The 16,977-nt window shown below is 39.0% G+C and overlaps 1 pseudogene; it reads right to left on the reverse strand.

Annotated features, from left to right (window-relative positions):
• Nucleotides 1–1,036: 1,036 nt before the first annotated feature.
• LOC137963182 (E3 ubiquitin-protein ligase AIP2-like) lies at nucleotides 1,037–2,060 on the reverse strand (annotated as a pseudogene).
• Between the last annotated feature and the right edge of the window lie 14,917 nt (nucleotides 2,061–16,977).

Below are 16,977 nucleotides of genomic sequence, written 5' to 3' on the forward strand. Positions count from 1 at the left end.
CAGAAGGTACAAAGGATAATAAGTGGAATCTCATCAATAGATAGGTGTTGGGAGTAATCCCATTAACACTGTCAAAGAACGTTGCTCACAACATGGGGTCAGAGAAAACCACAGTGGGGATGATGAAGATTCTGTTTGACATGTATAAGCAACCTTCCACAAATAATAAGGTACATCTCACAAAAAAAAAAAATCTTCAATTTAAAGATGACAGAGAAAACATCAGTAGCATAGCATTTGAATGAGTTTAGCACAATTGTCAATCAATTGACATCCGTTCAAATTAAATTTGATGATGAGGTTCATGCATTAATTCTTTTGGCGTCTTTGCCAAATTGTTGGGAGCTTATAAGGGTTGCTGTTAACAACTATGTAGGCAATGGGAAATTGATCTTTAATGATGTTCGGGATACCATTCTTGTGGGGGAAGCTGTTCTGATCCCGGATCTAACACAACGATTTTTAGGGAAGAAGAAGAAAAGAAAAGAAAATCAAGCCAAAGAGAAGATTGAAAACCCTCGGTTCTTTAAGGAGAACGCACACCCCTGAGCTCGTTTAGGAGAACTCAAAACCCTCTGGTTAACCTAAATTCAGACTTGTCTCTTTTCCATTCTTTACACCCTAAATAGTGACCATGTCAACAATGTTCAAGAGAAAATTACAGATTGCCCCTCCACGGCATTTAATGTAAATAACTTAATGACTAAGTAATTGACTTAACTTACTAACTAAGTAACTTAATGACTAAGTAACTGACTCAGCCATGGCATCTTTAAATGACTCAGCCTGCTAACATTACACCCCTCCTGGAAAAAGAGCTTGTCCTCAAACTTGAAGGTAGGGATGCGTGCCAAAACGTTGCCATATGTTCCCAAGTAGCATCTGTGGCATCCACGTCAACCCACTGGATGACACAAGCGGCGTAAGCACTTCAATGTAACACTCCGGATGGAGAGATTGCTATATCTGAAACCCTCCACTAGTTCCCCCAGTTGGCAAAAATTTTCCTCTGAAAATTAACAATTTTTTTATCCAACTACTCTACTATGGTAGAAGCACCAATAGTATTCAACATATATTCTCCACCTTGGAGTGCATTTGTTGCTCCTTTCCTTTCTGCTTCAGCCTCCTTTTCACATTCTTTCCAGCTCTCATATGCATGGTCATCTATTTGTTGCTCATGCCTACAGATTGGGCACGAATTATGCTCATCCAGCCATGGCTTGAGGCAATTTGGGTGAAATAAAAGCTTGCAAGGCAACTCCTGCATCTTGTCATCTATAACCAAGTTCTCCCTGCAAACTGCACATTCTGTCTCTCTCCCTAGCTTCACCCAGATTTCATGTGTGATTGTGATGATTGGAAGCCTTGCAACCATCTCTTTTGAGGCTGGTGGCTTCTTTGGTCCAACACCAATTTCCTGTAGTGAAGCTTCAATGACAGAATCAAGGTCCTGCAAACCACTGATTTCTAGCTTAGTATTTACCAACTTTTCCAGCATTGCAGAAGCAGCATCAGGACCAAAATTGTTTGTTCTAGTACTCTCCCCATGGGATTGAGAAGACTCAGAAGCACTAACCTGCTCTTGTGTGTTACCAAGAGTTGTAAGTAAATTCTATGCCACAAGCCATGCAGGTGGTCGGGGCTCAGGCCCAACTGTTAAATGTCCTTCAAATAGAAATCTAGAATCTTTGTACGGAGTATTTGGTGGAGTCTGAGGCCCGGGGTCCATTCTCTACCTCATCTAAATGTTCAAGAGCCCTAGCAGTGCATGCTCCCAGGTGCTCCTTCAGTGAAGACTCAACAACAATGCGTTATGCATCTTCAAAAAGCCTCAAACCTGCATGCCAGAATCCTGGTGCTATATATCTAGTCTGCAAAATCGTTGCAGCCCAAAAAATTACAGAATAAATGCATTTACAAAGTGACGAAGAAGCATAAGAATAGGTTTCAAGAAGAATGGATTGGATCAAAGACACGACTTCTTCAAAGGTATGTTTCTTCCCTAGCCGTTTCTGCAGCTCTTGCAATTTCTGCTTCATAGAATCTTCGGACACCATTAGTTTTAGCTCGCTTTTCCTTCTTTCCTGTAGCTTCTCTAGTGTCTTAGAAAGGGAAGCAAAATTCCAGATAATAAGAAATGAATTTCCCACACTCTTCATGGTCATGGCAGAGAACCAGTATGGAAGCATTGCACCCACAATCAACCCAATGAAAACTTTAGGTGTCAAAACATCCACTGTGGAAATTTCAGCACGGCTCACAAAGGCACCAAAGAGAGCCAAAGACACCAGGGTGGCTGAACCAATGGAAAACCCCCTTCCAATAGCAGCAGTAGTGGTTCCAGCGGCCTCAAGGGCATCAGTTATTTGGCTCACAAAGGCACCAAAGAGAGCCAAAGACACCAGGGCGGCTGAACCAATGGCAAACCCCCTTCCAATAGCTGCAGTAGTGGTTCCAGTGGCCTCAAGGGCATCAGTTATTTCGCATATCCTGTGACTCATGTCAGCCATCTCAGCAATACCTCCAACATTGTAACTAATGGGACGATATGCATCAATGGCCACACCAGTAGCAATGGTGTACAACATTCCAAAAGCTGCCACTGCAATGCCATACATGGCAGCAAGGCTAAATCTCACAAAAATGCTGACAACAGTAGCCTCATTGAAACAATTAACATGTATGTACACCTTTAATTGGGCACAAGCTGAGAGGACTGAAACAACTACAACCCCATCTAGCTGAACACCTTCAACTAGCCATAAGCCTCTTTGCTTGTTCTAAGCATACCCTGCAATCCTCCTAATCCAAGAACTCACATTTATTTTAGGCATTTCATCAAACATAATAGTTAAAACTTCTTTGATCCCATTATCAATGCCATTCAGATCCCTCCAACACATTCCAGAAATTCCAACAAAATTTCCAGTGAAGGCATACTGTGTAAACTCATATGGACCTTGGTATACAGAAAAACCAGGGATATTCTCCATCACTAAAACCCAGTCTCTTGAGAAACATGTATTGTCAAAAAAAAAAAATTGAAATAGAAAGCTTCCCAGGAGTCCTAATCCAAAGACCCACACATAGCCAATAACTGAATCAGATTTTACCTTTGAGAAAACATTCACCGCCAGAAACCCAAAGGCAATTTGTAATTTTATGGAATTCTTTATTCTTGGCTGTTCATCCTACTATCGACATCATTTCTCCAATTTTTTATCCACTCTACAGTCAGCTGGAATAAGAGAAACTGGCGGGTGTCCGAGAAGTTTGGGAAGGAGCTTCGCTATTGCTTCATATAAGTCGGGATATGAGGTACCCCTGAAGCTAATAGGGCTTTCGAAGTTCAATCTCTAATTATTTTGGAAAGCAAAGCCAAAGTCCCAATCCTGAATGACGGAGACCTCATGGAGGATTCTTGGAACCATGGTGATCTCATCCAGGATCTTCTTGCCGATGACCTTGACGACAAACATTGTGCCATCAACGACGGACTTGGCGTAGTAAACCTTGGCGAAGGGTCCCTGGCTGATGAGCCTGTTGAGCTTGTATTTTCTGAACAAATCGGGTGTGCCGGCGTCAAGGACATGACGGTCTCCATGGGTAACAAAATCAATCAACCCTAAGGTAAGTCTCGAGTCCCGAGGCTCTTCGCCTGTACTCTTGCTCTCAAGCTTGCTTCGGACTCTCGTTCTGACACGGTAACAATTTCCACTTTGAAATGAAAATCTCTGGATTTTTTTACCTTCTTGTTCGCATAAACCTCTAATGATGGACAATAAAAAATGCTGGGTAGAAGATATTTATGCCTCATGACGAAGGAGAGCTTGGCCTATTTTCGACGGTTAGCAGCAGCAAGTCGTGGCCGAAATTTTGCATGGGGTTCCTCTGCTCGGAAATTTCTAGTCTCAATTTCTAGAAGAAGGTTAGGTTTTCGTGAACAAGGGAGATTTGAGGTCGAAGTCAAATCTGGCTGTTCTGACGCGATTTTGAGGTCGAATGATGGGCATCAATTATTCATATTCTAGAGCGGCGACCTTCCCCTCTGAGGCCTTAATGTGATGTTTCTCAATTTATAGCAATGTCTCGGACATTATAGTGGAAGACTCACACATTCCATTACGCAAGCTGAAACCCATGTGTGTATTTCTCCCGATAGATCGAGTATGGCAAGCCATTTTTTCTCGGGACAAAGCATCTCTCATTGTGTTCCGACTCTGATACCACATTGTTAAGATCCTGAATCTAACAAAGTGATTCATAGGGAAGAAGAAGAGAAGAAAATAAAATCAAGCCAAAGGGAAGCTTGAAAACCCTAGATTCGTTAAAGAGAACGCACACCCCTGAGCTCGTTTAGGAGAAATCAAAACCATTTTTTAACCTAAACGCATACATGTCTCTTTTCCATTTCTTGCACCCCTAAATAAGGATCACATCAACAAGGTTCAAGAGAAAATTACATATTTGCCCCTCCACGACATTTAATGTAAATAAACTTAATGACTAAGTAATTGACTTAATCTACTAACTAAATAACTTAAAAACTAAGTAACTTAATGACTAAGTAACTAACTCAGCCAAAGTATTTGACTCAGCCACAGGGACTCTGCATGACTCGGCCTACTATTGAGTTCATAATAGAAGTTTGTAGAAAGGACTCCGAAGAATCGTTGACATCTAATTCCACCTTAAGTGTCGATACTAGGGGTATGAACTTCGAGAGGAATTCCAACAAGGGCAATAGTAGAGGAAAATCAAGGAATGGAAGAAGAAAGTCCAAATTCATAAGGAATGTGGAGTGTTGGAATTTTAGCAAGTTAAGTGACATAAAGAAAAACTACAGAGCACCGAAGAAGATGAAAAGAAAAACAATGCTGCAAATTTGGTAACTGAATAAGTACAAGATGTTTTACTCTTGTTGGTTGATAGCCCTATTGACTCTTGGGTGTTTGATTCAGGAGTTTCTTTTCACACCACCACACATTGTGAGATCATGGAGAATTATGTTGTTGGAGATCACGGGAAGTTATATCTTGCTAATGGAGAACCTTTAGATATTGTTGGTATTGGTAATGTCAGTTTGAGGATGTGAAATGGGATGGTGTGGAAAATTCACAAGGTGAGACATGTGCCAAAACTTATGCATAAACTGATTTCAGTAAGGGCAACTTGATGATGAAGGTCATAATGTGAATTTTAATGGTGTTACTTGGAAAGCCACTAAGGAAGCCATGGTTGTTGTACGAGGAGTTAAAATTGGAACTCTTTACATCACTTCCAGTAGCAGAGACACGGTTGCAGTTGCTAATGCTGTTACTAATTCTAACTTGTGCCATTATAGGCTCAATCACATGAGTGAGAAGGGAATGAAAGTGCTTTAGTCCAAAGGGAAGCTACCAATGTTGAAAACTATAAATAACAGTATTTGTGAAGGTTGTATTTTGGCAAGCAAAAAAGGGTTAGCTTTTCTAAGTCTAGAAATGAGCAAAAGACAGTAAAATTGGAGTTGGTTCACACAGATGTATGGGGGCCTTCAACTGTTACTTCCCTTGGTGGTTCTAACTACTATGTGACATTTATTAATGATGCAAGTAGAAAGGCATGGGTTTATTTCCTAAAAAATAAATCTGATGTCTTTGATACCTTCAAGAGATTGAGAACAATGGTTGAGAATGAGACATATTTGAAGGTGGAGTATCTGCAGTCAGATAATGGGGAAGAATACATAGATGATGATTTCAAATGGTATTATGTTGATAATGATACCAAGATGAAGAAGAACATTCTTGGAAAACCTCAAAAGAATGGTGTGGGTAAAAAGATGAACAAAACTTTGAACGAGCGTGCTAGGAGCATGAGATTACTTTCGGGATTGCCAAAGATGTTCTATTCTAAAGCTATTAGCACCGCTGCCTATTTGATCAATAGATGTCCCTTGTTGGAAGATGGGCTCAATCCCACAAGCTCAAGGCAAGTAAGCCCACACGTCTAAGCAGTGGCATATGGGTAAAATAGAATATTTTTCATAAAGATGGCATAAAAATGTAAATAGGTGTTCCTTTTATGTCTTTTCTTTTATCATGTTATTGTCCTAAGGGCATTTTAAAGCTATAAATAAAGGTATTGGCTAAGAGGTAGAACATTGAAGCTCTCCCCTTTTTTTCCAGAAATTCATCCAGCCTCCGTCCTCCTTGGTAAGTGGTCCCTCTTCTCTCCTTAATCCTGTTGGAATACAAGGCCAGAGCCCACACAACCAAGGAAGGCCCACATATCAAAGTGTATAAGAAGATGGGCCCAAGCCCATAAGACTAAGGAAGACCCATGAATCCAAGAGAGATTCAAGATGGGCCAAAGGCCAATATATCAAGGAGAAGGCCCATAGGCCCACATGCATTGATGGTAGGATGGTAAATAAAGGGTCATCTCATAGAGATGGCATTGATGTAATTATGTTAAAGTTCCAAGGTTAAAACCCCAAACCTTAAACCCTTAGTTCAGGGGTATTATTGTAATATTTTAGTTTCATAAATCTATAAATAGAGCTTCAGGGAGAGGGTTAGGAAGAATCAATTCCATAATCCTTCTTCCTCCAGTTTTATCCCAATGGGTTTCTTTTTCCTTTTCTCCATGAGATAAATTCATGGAGTCCTAAAAATCAACAAATCCAAACTCTCTCCATCTATGTTCTTCTACTTCTCTTTCTCCTTCTCCTTCTCCTCTCCTTTCTCTCTTCTTCTTCTTTGATCTAAAGTCCTTCACATGAGATCCTAAATTCTACATGGTATCAGAGCAAGAAGTTTAGGGTCCCCCTTGATGAAGTATACAAAGAAGTATTTATGAAGTCTATCCAATAATTTGTTCATGAAAGAAGTCCAGCCATGAAGAGATAAGTGGCCTCTATTTACATACTCTTTCTTTAATTGTTGAACTCTTGATTTCTGAATCACATAAAGTCAAGATAATCATCATATGAAAGGTTATAAATATTTATCTCTTATGACTAAGATGATGTTATAGTCTTGATCTTCTTGTCGCTAAATTACAAGTTGGATCAAGATTAGTTGTTGCTAGTGTCTTATCAAGATTGATAAATTGATGATTTACGATTTTGTTACCTTTATGTCACTTGGATCAATTTTATTTGAGAAGTAATTTCAGCACATGTTGTTGTAAATTCTCTCACTTGACAATGCTTTTGGGATCTTGTTATGTTGTTGGATGACCATTATATGGTTAAAATTCTAGCACTTACGTATCTCTATGACTTTTCTGCTCTTGAACTTCAATGATTGCCACTTTTTTTATGTTGGAGTGTTCCCATGAGCTGAGGAAAATTTGTTTCCAAGAGTCCTGATTTGCCTCTAAGTTTCTCTAAAAAATTCTCTCATTTTGTGTTGGAGTTTGGATTAAGAAATAAGAGTTTGCATCTATACTCTCCTCTTTGTTTTTCTATAAGAATATAAGAGGAATTGAGTGATGGCTGGATGTTGCCCCCATTTGACAAAAGCACAAATTCCTTGATGATTTGGTACTTGCTCTTTTGAAAAATGTCTATTCCCTCTATTGTTGGTGACTGATTTGGTCCACGATTTCTTCAAATTGTATTCAGTAATTTTTATTTAAAAAAGGCCCTTGCAATTGACCTCAACATTTGAATTGCCTCATGATGAAGAGTGGACATACAAGTAAAAAGAGTGACATACTCCACATTACTACAATTCCATTAAGAAGTCTTTCCAATTACCTTAGCTGGTCACAATCAGTACGATGGGTTCTCATTACTCTTGACCTGTTCAATCACGTTATCAAATTCCCTCCTCCGATTGATGAAGAAGATATAGCTTACCACAAGTGGATTAAAAATGATAACATGGTTATTAGTTGGATCATAAATAGCATGGAAGAGCATGTAGCAAATAATGTGATCGACTTGGAAACAACCAAACACATTTGGGACACATGCTAAGCTATACTCCAGTACTACCTCCTTAAAAAAATTATTCAATATCTTACAAAGTATGTTGAATACTAAACAAGGATATAACATTCATGAATTTTTGGCTCGGTTTTGGGGCCTTCTCTAAGAATGAAAAATAGCTCAGCCATATTCCATAGACATTGAAATTCAAGAAAGGCAATAGGCCTTGGTAGCAGCTATTTTCTTGAGAAATATCAAGCCTTACCTTGAGGTGTCTAAGACCTAGCTTCTTAGCTCCTCTACTCTTCCATCCTTCAATGACATCAGTGCAACGTTGCTATGGATCCCTGATCCATCTCCTACTTCCCCCATTGATGCTCCATCTACTATGTACTCCAGCATTAGGGGTACATCATCCTCATACCGAGGACGCGAAAACAATATGAGAGGGGTTTGTAATAGAGGTGGTCAAACATGTCCAACCCATTCCCACACTGAGCCTTACCTTTGCATTTACTGTGGTGGTCAAAACCATCTGGTGGGAACTGGCTAGAAAATTCATGGCAAGCCTAATTGGGCCACGATTAACCCAACTTTTGTTAATGTTGATAAACGGGAAGAAAAGGCTGACTCCCACTCGGGAAACGTGACTCTCACTGCTGAAGACTATGCCACATTTCAGAAGATGAAGTCTCTAATGGAGTCCACCGTTCCTCCGTTACCTACTACTGCTACCACCATTACCTTAGTTATGCTTTCTTCCTCTTCATCCTCTTCCTTTTGGATCATCAACTTCGGGGCCTCCGAACATCTATCAGGTAACAAACACTTGCTTCATTCCTTATCTCCATGTCTTCCTCAAAAATTTATTACTATTGCTAATGGTACCCAAACCAAGGTACTTTACAAGGGTTCTTCCTCTCTTACATCTTCTATTCCTCTTCAAGATGTTTTGTTTGTCCCTCAATATCCTTTAAATTTGCTTTCGGTTAGTCAAATAACAAAAAATTGAATTGCTCTATCACCTTCTCACCCTCTTCTTGTACAAATCAGTATCTAACTACGAAGTGGGTGATTGGTGGTGGCCATGAAAAAAGGGGCTTATACTACTTCTTTCTTCCACCATTAGCAGCCTTATCATCCACTACATCTGAGGCACAACTTTGGCACAACTAGCTTGGCCATCCGTCTACCTCTTCACTTCGTTATTTACTTCCTTCATTAAAACCACTTTCTACTTTCAATTGTGAGGTTTGTCAAAAAGTAAACACCATAGGAGTTCATATTCTCCTCGCCTTACAACTACAAGTGTTTCTCCTTTTTCTTTAATACACTCTAATGTATGGGGACTTTTGTGTGTCTCTAATATTTCTCAAGTTAAATACTTTGTTACTTTTGTTGATGACTTTTTCCAAGTCACTTGGTTATATTTATTTAAAGAATGATCAGAAATTCTTTCTATCTTTAAAACCTTTCATGTTAAGGTGTTGACTCAATTTTAAAGAAAATTCAAATCCTTAGGTCTGATAATGATAAAGAGTATTTATCTAATGAGGTCAAATCATTTTGTGAGGGTAATGGGCTTATCCGCCAAACATCATGTGCCTATAGAAAGAATCATCACCTTCTTGAAGTTGCTCAGGGCCTCCTCTACTCCATGACGGTACCCTACTTTTATTGGCATCTTGCTATACTTACAACCTGTTTTCTTATCAATAGGTTATCTTCATCTATTCTTAGTAGTAAAACTCCTTGCTCTGTTTTATTTCATGGTGAAGATCCCTTTTCTCTTCCTCTTAAAGTTTTTGGATGTACATGTTTTGTTCATGTCACTTCACCACAAAGATTAAACTTGATCCTCGTTCTTTGAGGTGTACTTTTTTGGGCTACTCTCACACCCAGAAAGGATATTCCTATTACAATCGTTCCATTTGGAGGATGCTTGTATCTCAGGATGTGACCTTCTTTGAGGACACCTCCTTCTATTCCTCACATGATGCTCCTCCAGGGTTGACATTTCCTCCTACCACTCCTTGTCCACTTGTGTCTTTCAATGTTGATATTACTCAACCCCCTGAAGCACCAATTGTCAACTTACCTGTGCAGTTGTCGGATCTACCAGAGGTAAGTCCTTCTCCACCTATGTTTGGGCCAAAATTTGATACTCATCCAGCTTTAAGAAAGGAATGTCATTCCTATACTACTTCTCATCTTATCTCCAGCTTTATGTCTCACCATCACTTGTCTTCCAATTGCTCTCAGTTCCTTGCATCTCTTTCTTCTGATTCCATTATACAATCCTATCAAGAGGCCTTGAAGCATCCAATATGGAAATTAGCTATGGATGAAAAAATGCACACCTTATATGAGAATCAAACTTGGTACTTAAAATTGCTCCCAAAAGGAAAAAGATTGGTCAGTTAAATGGGTTTTTTTAGTGAAACATCACCTGGATGGGTCCGTTGCTGGCCTTAAAGCCCAAATCATTGATAAAGGTTACACTCAGTGCTATGGGATAGATTATGAGGATACCTTCTCTTCTGTTGCCAAATTAAATTTGGTACGTATCATCTTTTCTCTTCCTGCTATACTCATCATGGCCCATATATCAACTCGATGTAAAGAATGCTTTCTTAAATGGTGATGTACGTGAGGAAATTTATATGGTTCAACCACTAGGTTATGTGGTTGAGTGGGAGTCGGTATGTCGGTTACAAAAATCCTTATATGGGCTTAAATAGTCCCCTCGGGCTTTTGGCCAAATCCTTCTACAGTTTGGTTTTCATCGGTGCTCGGTAGATCATTTGGTATATTTTAAAGTTACCATCAAAGGAAAAATATTATTGGCTGTATATGTTGATGATATTATCTTAACTAGTGATGATGCCCATATCATACAGGAAGTGAAAAATATGATATGTCATGAATTCAAAACTAAAGATATGGGAGTGCTTAAGTATTTTTTGGGCATAGAAGTTCTTCAATCCAAACATGGGATAATATTGTCTCAGTAGAAATATATCTTGGACCTCCTCGAATAAATAGGAATGAAGGGGTGTCAACTAGTTGACACACCTATGGATACAAATGTAAAATTATGTGCAATGATTGGAGAAGATATTGATATTGGCTAATATCAAAGACTTGTGGGACAACTAACCTATCTCATGATAACTAGGCCAGACATATCATATGTCGTAAGCGTGGTGAGTCAATTCATGTAAAAGCCACAAATTACCCACTGGCAGGGCTTATAGAGAATATTACGATACCTAAATGGAGCTCCGGGAAGTGGATTGCTTTATAAAAAACATGGGCTCTTCAACATTGAAGGCTTCTCATATGTAGATTGGGCTGGATCACCTAATGATAGGAAATCTATGTATGGATATTGCAATCTTGTTGGAGGGAACTTGGTTACATCTAAAAGTAAGAAGCGAAATGTGGTTGCAAGATCTAGCGCCGAAGCAGAATATAGAGGTATGGCCCACATAGTTAGTGAACTCTTAAGGATCAAGACCCTTCTTACCGAATTAGATTTTATAAAGGAGTTCCTATGGGTCTACATTGTGATAACCAAGAAGCCATTCATATTACTTCAAATCCAATCTTCAATGAAAGGACTAAACACATTGAGGTGGATTGGTCACTTTATACGGAAGAAGTTTCAAGCAGGAATAATCTCCCTCAAACATGTTTCATCTCAAGAGCAAGTGGCTGATATCCTCACTAAACAGTTTAAATCTAAAATCATGTCCTCCAACTTGATGGGAGAGTTGGAAGATGGGCTCAAGCCCACAAGCTCAAGGCTAGTAAGCCAACACTTATAAGTGGTGGCATATAAGTAAAATAGAATGCTTTACATCAAGATGTAAATACATGTTCCTTTTATGTCTCTTCTTTTATCAAGTTGTAGCCCTAAGGGTATTGTAAAGCTATAAATAAAGGCATTGGCTAAGAGGTAGAGCATTGAAGTTGTTGAATTTAGGATCCCTTTTACAATATTCCGAGCAAGGGAAGAGAGAAAGAAAAAGGAGAAAAGGGGAAGAAGGTGTTAAACAGAGTAAGCTCAGCCCAGCAACATCTAAACAGCATTCAAGAAGAACGCCAACACTGATCTATTACAAATACGATAAGAAACTTCGTCCCACCACACGCTCTAGAAGAGCTTCAATGGTTTCTGGACTGAACAGAAATTACAAGAAGAAACTAAACAATAAAACAGAGTAATGAAGAAGGAATAGCTCTCATTTTCTGGATACCAATGTAGCTGAAGAACATCTCTATTTATAAGTGTTTTTCATCTAGGAAGCTTGTAGAGCACACCATCTAGGAAGCTTGTAGAGCACACCATCTAGGAAACTTGTAGAGCAAGCCATCTAGAAAGCTTGTAGAGCAAGCCATCCTGCTGTCCTCCACGTTGGCACTTGGTGATGCAATCGTGATATGTGCATACCGTGGGGTCAGCCCCCTTAGACCCCCGTTGGGGCTGATGCCTCGAACCCTACTATCCGTTTTACAATTTCTTCACAAGTAACCATTGCGCTCACAATTTGGCCTCATCAGCGTCTAAGCTGGAACCGTTAACTAATTACTCACTATCAACATTGGCGCTCCTCATACTTGGGGGCCAGTGAATATATTACATTAACGGTAACTTGAGAGAGGTGGGCTTTGATACACTAACAGAAGGCTCTCGGGTAGAGAGAAGAAGAGAAGAGGAACAAGGTGTGCGCCAAGGAAAGAGAAAGAGATTTACTCAAGAGAGAATTGTAGAACTTGATTAATTCTGAATTTCAGCACCTCTATTTATAGTGGATGAAGTGATAGAGTCCTTTACAATTAACCTTTAAATCTCCTAATTACATTCCAAATCTAACTCTCTAAGATAAGTCTATCTTGAAAGGATAACACAATCTAATTGAGTTCTAATATAAGTTGAACTATAACTTTTCTTCAATAACGTGGAAATAAGGGAGGAGGTGAGCTTGTGGCCTTATCCTTGCGGGTCCCACGTGATCTTCCAGCTCGTGGTATCTTTTGGGTCCCATGTGATCTTCCAGCTCGTGGTATCTTTTGGGTCTCACTTGATCTTCAAGTCTTCTAACTCATTTCATCTTGTGCTTCTTATCTTCTTAACTCATGCTAGCTTGGGTGAGGACTCTTCTTGGCATCCCACGTCCTCATGGTGGGTCCCACATTGTAACACTCCCCCTCAAGCTAGGGGTGAGAAAACATCGTAGATGCCTAGCTTGTTGTAGATGGTAGACATAATCTTGTGAGGGACCGACTTGGTGAGAATTTCTGCAACTTGACTTTGTGAGGATATATGCTTTAGAGATAAAATACTCGCTTGGAACTTTTCTTGTATAAAATGGTAGTCCATTTCAATATGCTTTATTCTTTCATGGAAGTATGGATTTGATGTAATGTGTATTGCTACTTGATTATCACAATATAGATCTATCGCAGCTTCTTTGTAGAATCCCAACTTAGTGAGAAAATATCTTTTCCATAGGATTTCACTAACAATGTGGGCCATGGCTCTATATTTTGCTTCTGCCATAGACTGTGCTACTACATTTTGCTTTTTTCTTTTTCATGTAACCAAATTCCCTCCAACCACCGGACAAAATCCTGAAGTAGATTTTTTACCATTTGGGGATCCGGCTCAGTCTGCATCTGAGAATCCTTCGATGTTGAAGTGACCATGGTTTTTATATAGAAGCCCTCTTCCTGGAGCTCCTTTTAGATATCGTAGTATCCTTTCAAGTGCTTGCCAATGACTAAGTTGTGGCTTGTGCATGTATTGACTTACCACACGTACTGCATGTATTGACTTACCACACGTACTTCAAGTGCCAGCAGGTAAATAAGTCTTCCCACTAGTCTTTGATATTTCCCAATATCTACATCTTCTCCAGTGCCTCCACATAATTTTGTATTTGAGTCCATAGGAGTGTCTGCTGGTTTGCATCCCATCATTCATGTCTCCTCTAGTAGATCAAAGGTATACTTCCTTTGGGATAGCACAATCCCATGTCTGGATTATAATACTTCAATAACTAGAAAATATTTGAGTAGTCAAAGATCCTTTGTCTTGAATTCAGCACATATTTTTTCTTTTGTTTCCTGGATGCCCTCAAAATTACTACCAATTACAATGATATCATCAACATATACTGCCATAATTACCTTCCCTCTAGGTGTGTTTTTAATAAAAACTGAGTGATCTCTAGAGCATTTGTAAAATCCTGCCCGTATGAGGGGCTTGACTAAATTTCTCAAACCATGCGCGAGGGGGTTGTTTTAGACCATACAAAGATTTTTTTAGTCGACATACTGACTCCCCCTCAACCACATACCCAGGTGGTTGTTGCATATAAATTTCTTCTTTGATGTCCCCATTCAGAAAGGCATTTTTCACATCAAGTTTATATTCCTGCCAAGAAGAGTTAGCTGCCAGAGATAATGACACACATATCGAGTTCATTTTTGCCACTCGAGAGAAGGTTTCCTCATAATCAATCCCATAACATTGTGTATAACCCGTGGCCATGAGGCAAGCCTTCAGTCGAGCCATAGACCCATCCAGATTGTGTTTCACAGTAAACACTCATTTGCAACCAACGGGTTTCTTATCTGATGGAAGTGAGACTAGAGCCCATGTCTGATTTTCATAAAGGGCCTGCATTTCTTCATCCATTGCTGCCTTCCACCCTAGATGTTTGAGAGCCTCCCGATAGGACTGTGGTACAGATATGGAAGAAATAACAGAGAGAAATTGACAACATGCAGGGGAGAGATGATGATGAGACACAAAATTTGACATGGGATGAAACGTAGAGGGTATGGTGCATGATATGGGTTCTTTTCTTTGTGCGATAGGATGAGTATCATATTGTGGGAAAAAAACAATTGGAGAAGATGGACTTACCTCGGTGGGATTTGTAAACTTAGCAGGTTTGGTGTCAGCCGGTGTTTCTAGGGGCTGAAAAGTTTATGTAGCAAGGGGCACAATCGGTCAAGGGGAACCTAGTATTGAAGATAAACCTGGAGGTGCATTGTCAGAATAGTATGAAGAGTCTTCAAAAAATGTGATATCCCTGGACACAAGTAAACGCTGAAGAGTGGGATTATAACAAACATAACCCTTTTGTGTACGAGAGTGTCCTAGAAAGATACACTTGATAGATTTAGGATCAAGTTTACTATGTTTTGGGGAGGAAATATGGACAAAACATTGACACATGGAGATTTTCAAGGGCAATGAAAACGGATCATCATTTGGTAACAATATAGAGTAAGGAAATTTATTACCAAGAACGGAAGATGGTAGACGATTAATAAGAAAACATGTGGTAAGGATTGCATGAGGCTAATAAAAGTATTGAACTTTCATGGCATATAATAAACCTCGAGCAACCTCAAGAATATGACAATTTTTCTGTTTGGCTAGACCATTTTGTTGAGAAGTGTAGGCACATGATGTTTGATGGATAATGCCTTTTTTTTACAAAAAGATCAAGTTCTTTGGAAATGTATTCTTTGGCATTATCAGACCAAAATATTTTAATGTTCTGACCAAACTGAGTGAGTACCATAGAATGAAAAGTCTTAAAAATCAATGGTATCTCAGAACGCTCCATAAATAGAAACAACTAAGTGATACGAGTGAAGTCATTAATTAATGTAATAAAATACCTGACTTTAGAAATATTTGAGATGCTCAAGGGTCCCCATACAATAGTATGAATTAATGAAAAAAGAGTAATACTTTTGACTTCTGGACGAGGTGAGTATGTACTCCTTTGATGCTTACTCAGTTGACAAACTTCACAATGAAACTCGGACCTGACTTTAAGAGTAGGAAACATATAATGAAGAGATTGTGAAGATGGAAAGATGGATGTCCCAGCCGCTAGCCTTGTCTCATTTTCACTGCTGGAAACAATATTTAGTTTTGGCACATCCAGGAAGTATAGCCCCCCTTGTTCATGACCTCCACCAATCACTTGCTTCGTTATAAGATCCTGAAATACACACGAAGTGGGTGAGAAGGTGAAAGAGCAATTAAAATACTTTGTCAGCTGACTAAAAAATAACAGATTCAAAGGGAAGGTAGGAACAAATAGAATATCAGTGAGCGGAAGTGATGGTGTAATGGAAGTGGATCATTTCCCTTGATCCTTGGTTTGAGAACCATCAGCTATGGTAACAAACTTATGTGAAAGACACGGAAATACATAATGTAATAAATTTTTGTTACCTGTATGATGCTCGGAGGCTCTTGTGTCAATTATCTAGGATGAAGATGAAGCAGATAGCATACTTGAAGCAGTGGTGGCAGCGGTATTTAATGAGGAACTTTGAGAAGAACCCATCATTTTCTGAAACAACTCATATTCTTCATCAGTAAAAATTTTCTTTTCAGTTGTTTTTGTGGGTTGATCCTCCTTTATATCACCTACCAAAGCTTGATTAGCCTTTGTCAAGTCTGAGTTGTCATCGACATTATAACATATTTCTCCATAGTGACCATTTTTTCCATAGTAACTCCTTTCCTTGTAATAGCATGTATCTATAGTGTGGCCATATCTCCCACAATGAGTGCATTCTTTCTACAATTTTTCCATGCTTTTGATTAGCTAACTAATCATAATGGTATCATTTTTTAACCATTTGTTATAAAAAATATCTTCTTGATCAATAGGTAGTCCACGGTTGGTGAGATGACCAAGTAGGTCCTTTGTTATAAGAAACCTTTGAACCGATGTGGACCAACTCATAAAATTTGATACCCTTCTTAAGGGTATTATGGTAATTTTGAATATACCACCTTTGCTACTCACATTTTCTTTAGCCATAATAGGCACTTCAACAAAAATAATTCTCCAAAAAATTCTAATCAAAATATCCGAGTAGTATTCTTCAAACAACTTGGTGCATGGAGGAATTTAGCATTGATGTTAAATGATCATTATTCTGATTTTTTTTGAGTAAATAACCACTCATAATAGACTCAATATCAATCTTCTATATTAGGGGAATCT

Source organism: Aristolochia californica, unplaced genomic scaffold (genome assembly GCF_029961685.1).
Source record: "Aristolochia californica isolate CCGP_79_NKW_82.1479 unplaced genomic scaffold, dmAriCali1.0.hap1 SCAF_4, whole genome shotgun sequence".
Classification (NCBI taxonomy): Eukaryota; Viridiplantae; Streptophyta; class Magnoliopsida; order Piperales; family Aristolochiaceae; genus Aristolochia; species Aristolochia californica.